The sequence below is a fragment of the Aphelocoma coerulescens genome, chromosome 1, assembly GCF_041296385.1.
Source record: "Aphelocoma coerulescens isolate FSJ_1873_10779 chromosome 1, UR_Acoe_1.0, whole genome shotgun sequence".
Classification (NCBI taxonomy): Eukaryota; Metazoa; Chordata; class Aves; order Passeriformes; family Corvidae; genus Aphelocoma; species Aphelocoma coerulescens.
The window spans coordinates 31,091,340-31,098,117 of NC_091013.1; positions in this window are offsets into that span (position 1 = coordinate 31,091,340).

The window sequence follows — 6,778 nt, forward strand, 5'->3', positions numbered from 1 at the left end:
GGAAAATTCCCTTTCAGCCTAAGTTAGCTGTGCGTGTTCCTGGGCTGCTGCCATGGGGAAGGTTTTAGAAGGAAATGATCCTATTAGCAGCAAAGCCTTGCAGGTGCTTGGGCTGGTGAGCAGAGTGCCTCCCTCCTGGAGGCTCTTCGGCTCACACTGATGTGTGCAGCCAGCTTTGGTGCTGCCTTGTATAAATCTCTATTTTTGTGCTTTTAATGCAATTGTGTGCAGCTGAGCTGTCAGCTTGGTTTCCTGTGTGTGGCAGTAGCCTGAGGTGACTCATCTCCTCGCCACCAGAGCAGCTTTGAAAGGCCTGCAGCCTGTTTTGCTATGCAGCAGGAGACATTTCCCTTATGAAGAGAGCCGTATTAAGCCTGCAGCCATGCAGCTGATGGCAACTGGCTGGTGTAAGCATGAAAATGGTGCTGTTTGGGTCTTCCTGCTGTAAAATCATAATTTTCCCTTTTAATCCAGGCAGGAGTGAATGGGAAAAAAAGATGTGTGCTTGCTTTGAGTCACAAAAAGGAGCTGTGCTGTTAGATATTCCAGACTGGTAAACCCAAGCAAGACAAAGTCTGTGAGAGCAACGCTGAAAAGAGCCATGGGTGGTATTTTTAAGGCCCCTGGAGATGCTGGACATGTTGAAGGAGAGTTGCTGAAGCTTTCTGGGAGGTGTCAGGGGAGCAAGCATGCTCCCCATAGCATGTATGTGCATGCCAGAGGAGCAGATGGTGATGGGACAGCATGCACATGGCAGGCTGAAAGTGTGAAGCATCTACTGTGGGTGTCTGTTTGAAATCACAGAAAGGAGGAAAGAAAAAAAAAAGGTGAGAAGGAAGTAACGAAAAAATAATTCTGAAGGCTGCACCCCTGGAAATGCAGTACCCACTCTTAACAGAAGCATGCCAACTGCCCTGGATGTGTACAAATAATTTCTGAGCAGTTTGTAGCACCAAAGCAAATCTGCAAATGGAGGATAAAGCGCAATCATAGAGTATCTGTAGGTGCTCTGCAAAGTGATTTAATACTGAGAAGCTAGCCAAAGCTCCCAATTGTGCCTAAGTAAGTGGATCTCATCTAGGAAAAATCCATAGCTATACTGGAAGCATACAAGTAGAAAAAGCTCTTGTGGGATAATTAGCTCTGTAAAGAACCAAGTGTTATGCACCTGCTGGGATTTAAGAAATAGGAACATTTCCTTTTGAACATCTTTTTTTCCTGTTCTCTGCAGCCTTTCTGCTTTATTCAGTTTTCTTTCCTGTGTCCTGAGAGGTCTTTGGATGATACACCGCAGTAGGACACATCATTCTTCTCTTGTCAGAAGGGTGGAAGAGGCTGTAGGAAATACAAAATGTTCTCTCTAATTTTGAGAAACTCAAGAAAAATACAGGGGAGTTTTTATCAATCATGAATGAACTTGTGGTGACTGAAACATTAAGATTGCATGGGTTACTTCTTAGATGTTCCATGTGTTGGGCAGAAATTCACTTACAGAAAAATGATCACTGTTCTGTATTTGGCTTCTTTGTTCTTATGTTTTGAGTAAGGTTTTACAGCAAGTAAAATTTGAAGTCTGCCATACCACAAAGCTTCACTTTAGATCCACTTACTTTGCTTTCATTCTTCTGTACATATTTTGTAGAGTAAGAGTCAACTCTGCTCTTACTCAGTTTCTTTCATTTCTGACTATTCTTTGCAATGCTGTGGCACGTACGAAAAGGCAATGAGCAAGAGGAGTCAGCAAATACTCTGGAGAGAACAGGACTCCAAAGTAGACCTTTATTTGTATGCTGCCTCCATCTACAGCATCTGCTTCCTTTTATTATCTTTTCAGTCTAGTTCTTTGCTGTAAAACCTGCTAGGGTACGTATTTGTGGTTAAAGCTACAGATTTAGAAATGTGGTAAGAGGGAAGGGATAAGGAACAGTGTTGCAGCAGGAAAGAAAGAAGCAGCATGAGGAAGGGGCTTCCACACCCCCTTTCACAGTTCCACACCTTTTGCTCCTTCTTGTATACTCATGTTTGACAGCTTTTAGGACATAAGTTCTTGGCCTTATGGGAAGCATGCTGTGTAGTTTAGCTGGGTTTCTCAGTGTCTCAGCTGCATGCTTGCACACACTTGCTCTTCTCTGATAGAATCAGGAAAGATTCTTAGAGGTGAGACCTTTGTTCCATCATGTGTTACAGTACTGCATAGCAAAGATGGAGCAAAGGTGTTATTTTCTTCCTTTCTGAGCAGTAACAGTGTGTTCCTTAATTCTCTTGACTACTGGAGAGTATAAACATGATTTCGCTTTTCTGGAAGATGACCAGTGATAACTGTTTTTATCAGGTTTTAATCTTAGAACACTGTTTAGATACATCTCTGTGTGACAGCAAGGTACTGCAGTAAATTATAATTGGTTTTTGTAGGTTTAGAGTTGACTTAATAGATCATTGGAAATGCCATTCTGACGGAAAACAACTTAGGTGCATTACTTATATCTCCATGTAACGATCTGTCATATGATTGCATGCCAGTCAAAGAAAAATAACTTCATTAGATAGCAATGCTTTTTTATTGTAATCCTCTTACTTGTGGATTTGGGTCTTAAAATACAGCATGGTAGATTTGTCCTGTGTACTCCTCTCCTGTTCTAAAGTAGTGTTGGCAGAAATTTCATACCTCTATTATTTTGGGAACTCTTTTCTGCAGCTTCTAGTTGAAACCGTTTAAGCACTTTGCATTGGAAAATGTGTAATTGGACTGTGGGTACACCAGAAGAACAGTGTGAAGGCTTTGATGAAGAACTACAAGCCAGCAGTGTAACATGGCTGTGAGAAAGCTACCACCTGATTCTGCATGCATCCAGGTAAGTATTTCCAGTAGTGGCCAATAAAAATGAGTACGGTGACCAAGGCTGTGGAGAGGCCTTGCCTTGACCCCATTTCCAGTTCTCATCAGCTGTGACTCTGGGGAGCTGGCAGAGTTGCAGAGCTGCTGGTGTTTGAGCAGAACGACCAGAACTTGTTCAGCCTGAGAAAGGAGAGGGGGGTATAATAGGTGTCTAAACCTGTACTGGGACAAATGAAGTAGTGGGAGAATCTCACATCCAGAGAAGGAGGCAAGCCAGAAGACAATGCAGTCACAAAGACAAACCAGTTGGAGTTGGCCAGGAGCCAGCTGAGGCTGGAAAATAGGAGGAGGTTTCTTACCCTGAGGCTGTGTGTTGTCATTTTGGTATATACAAAGAGAGCAAAATAATAACAGGCTGCTATGCCACTGCCTGTTCAAGCAGCAGAGGCCTTGACTTTGTAGACTTGTTTAGGCTGGAAAAGACCTCTAAGGTCATGGAGTCCAATCATTAAAGTAACACTGCCAGGTCATCACTAAACCATGTCTGTGAGTGCCAGAGCTACGCGGATTTTAAATACTTCCAGGGATGGTAACCCTACCACTTCCCTGGGCAGCCTGTTCCAGAGCTTGACAACCCTTTCAGTGAAGAATTTTTTTTCCTGTCACACCTTGAGGCCATTTTCTCTTGTTCTGTCACTTGTTACATGGGAGAAGAGACCAACGTCCTTTCAGGTAGTTGTAGAGAGCAAGATGGTCTCCCCTGACAACCCCAGCTCCCAGCTATCCTCCAGGTCACATCTCTTCTCTCAGTCCAGTGAGCTGTGGCTGCGAGGACAGCACAGCAGGGCTGGTGCTGGAATGCTGGGTGATCTGACTGGGAGGAGAAGGATCCACAGAGGCAAGTGGGGCCAATCTTGCACAGCCACATACATTCAGCTCAGTCTTGTATGCCATGACATGGGTTATATATCTGGGGAGATGTTGCCATCTCCTGTCTTCTTTTCTTCTTTAGCACTTCTTAATCACGTTTGGAGATGGTGAAAGAAATGTCAAATTTTGAAAGAAGCCAAGAGCACAGTGACAATTCCCTGACATTTTCTTTAGTGGAAAGTTTATGGTTCCTGTGGAAAGCTTATGGTGTTTCTCCTGTCCATGTTTGAGTTGATGTTTGATACGAACAGAAGTGACTTGGTAGAAAACTAGAGGGGAGGTAAAGAGTCTCATGGAGTAAACTCTTCATTTAAAGTCTTCGGGATCCGTGGCCTCTTTCCCTCCCTAATCCAAGGGAGAGGTTAGACAGCATGCTGCAACCAGACTCCAAATCCAGAAATCCCATCTCTAACTGGCCAGAGTGACTTGACTGTCAGCATGGCACAGTGCACAGAGATGTCATTGCTCAGAAGGACCTCTGCAAGGCATCACTGCTGCAGGCTCTGCTGATCCCATTCAAACAGGTATCTCCTCTGGAAAATGAATCATGAATCTTCAGTCCACCTCCTCTTTCCTGTCCCTGAAGAGGGGAGCTGCCGTTGTCAGACGTGAAGCTATTGCTGAGGGAATATCATATCAAATAAGCTTTATTGATGACTGAGCCCTACAAACAAAACTTTTGCTATGAGGCAAAGTACTGAAGGTATTTGTAACGCGTTTCGAAAAGGTGAAAAGTTCCTGTAGGAGACAGAGCAGAACTAAAATATTTATGGCTTTATTATCAGCAGATACCTTTAAAAGAGAATTGTCACCTCTGGGTTCAATCATGCAGAGTGAACTTAGCATGTAGGTTGCCAGTGCTTAGAGATAACACAGAGTACATGGAATACTGTCAAGAGCTTGTTTTGATGCATTATTTTAATTTTTCCCTGGCACACAAATCATATGGGGTGTGTTTGCAATCTGGAGCAACCTAATGCTCCAGACTGCAAGCAGTATTTTGATTTGCCATCTGAAACTTTAACATGTATTTGAGGGCTTTCCTTATAAAGTATTATTCTGAAACACACTAAGGCTGCTAGGCATTTCACTTGAGCTAAAGGTACAGAAAGATCTAGTGGAGTCTCTGCTCCACCTGAGAGGGCAGCGTCAGGGAACCTGGACTTCCATGCAGTTACCTGAGTTTTCCTTTGTTTAACATCTGTTACTTGAGATGAGTTCTGCAAGGGCAGATCACCCCATCTTCAACTTGGAGGAGCTTACAAGCAGTTTAGGGTATTTGGCTGAGGTATTACTTTACAGGCTGTAGTGCTGATACTGCCAGGTGGAATTAGGTTTCTTTATAAATGCTTTCTTTATAAACCTCTGATTACTTCTAATTTTGCTGGCTGTATCTAAGAGCTAAAATGGTTATGTGATTTCTGAGAATTACCCTTAAGTAAAGTTACTTAGGTTGTATTGTGCCCTTGATGGAAAAAGAAATCTTGTTGTGCTACACTGGTCTCCAGCAAGGGATGAAGGATTTAAAACTCAGTGAGAAGGTAAAGTCACTTTGGTGTTTGAAATTCCCTTTGCTGTCCGTGGGATAGAACCACTGGGAAAATGACAAACTTTTGAAGGATACAGGCCACACAACCTGGGGGAAGTCCTAGAGCTTGGTGGCTAAATTCTTTATAAAGGTTATGTCCTGTCCTGCACATGGTGAAGAGGGCTCTTCCATCAATCACTGCTCCTCACTGCTGTGAGCATACTGATGCCTCAGTCTAGCATACTGCTAGGCCCACTGGGGATTGGAGAGGCAAGGATAATTCAGGGGAATTCAGCATATAGGCTTGAAAAAGGAGACTGAACACGTAGGGAAGCTTTTGGGAGGAAAGGATAATAGTAGTGAAATCCAACAAGGTGGGAGGTGGAGTAGAAGCAAGGGGCTGGCTGTGCAAGAAGACTTGCAATATAAGAACATGTGAAGTATGCTGAGGCTGATGGGACTTAACTTTGCTTTTTCCTTTTTTTTTTTTTTTTTTTTGGCTGATGTCTAGAAATTTACATTCGGGAATTGCTAAGTTTGCAACAGTTGGTACAAAAGGCTGGGAAATGCCAATACTAGGGACTTCCCCCATACCCTTCTTGCCCACACTTGTTAGTGTAGAAATTATTCTCATGACATTGCCATATGCTATCTTTTCCACAGGATTCATGTCTCATTTGTTGTACTGGAGAAATGGGGCTCCTGGCTTGAGCAGATCTTGAAGATGATTAAAATGCCTGTGGTTCTGCTTTCTTACCTCTTGCAGAAAATAGAAGGTGGGTACTGTGAGAGGGGAGAACTGCAGAAAGAAAAAAAATATAATCTTACAACCTGAAAGCAGTGGCCACAAAAGTTTTGCATAATGCCAATTACGTCACCAAACCATGAGTCTCACAAGTCCTGTCACTGGTTACAGGTTCCTCATTCTTTAGCTGAAAACCTTCAGCTATGACTTGATCAAGCCCTGTTTGTTCACAGCTGCAACTGAAGTCAGAAAGTCTGGAGCCTGAATAGGACATTTGGGTTTAAGTACCTCAGCTGACACTCCAAAATGGATTCGTATTTTTTCTTTAGGCTTCTGTACAGTAGCTCTCCGCTTATAAACCCAGGTTGCTCCATCTCACAGGCATTTTGAGAAAGTAATTACTGGCTAGAAAAAGAAAAGATGGGGAGTTTCTCAGTCTTGCTCTGGGCAGTGTCATATAAACATGTCCTGAAGGACAAAACTAAGCAGAGAAAAGCTGCTCAGCCATGGAGGAGAACCAGGCACAACACACAGATGTGAGGTGACAGGGAGCCAGGACTATCAAGCCCATTTCCCCAGAGACCAGGGCTGCCAGTACTAATGCTGGCTATGAAATCATAGACTGTTCAGAGCATGCCTTGGTAGAAATTATGAGTAGGGGTCAGCAGCATTCCTGTGAAATAAAGCTCTTACTGACCATTCCTTTGATGCTGTGGTTCAAATGTCTTGTTCATGGGCA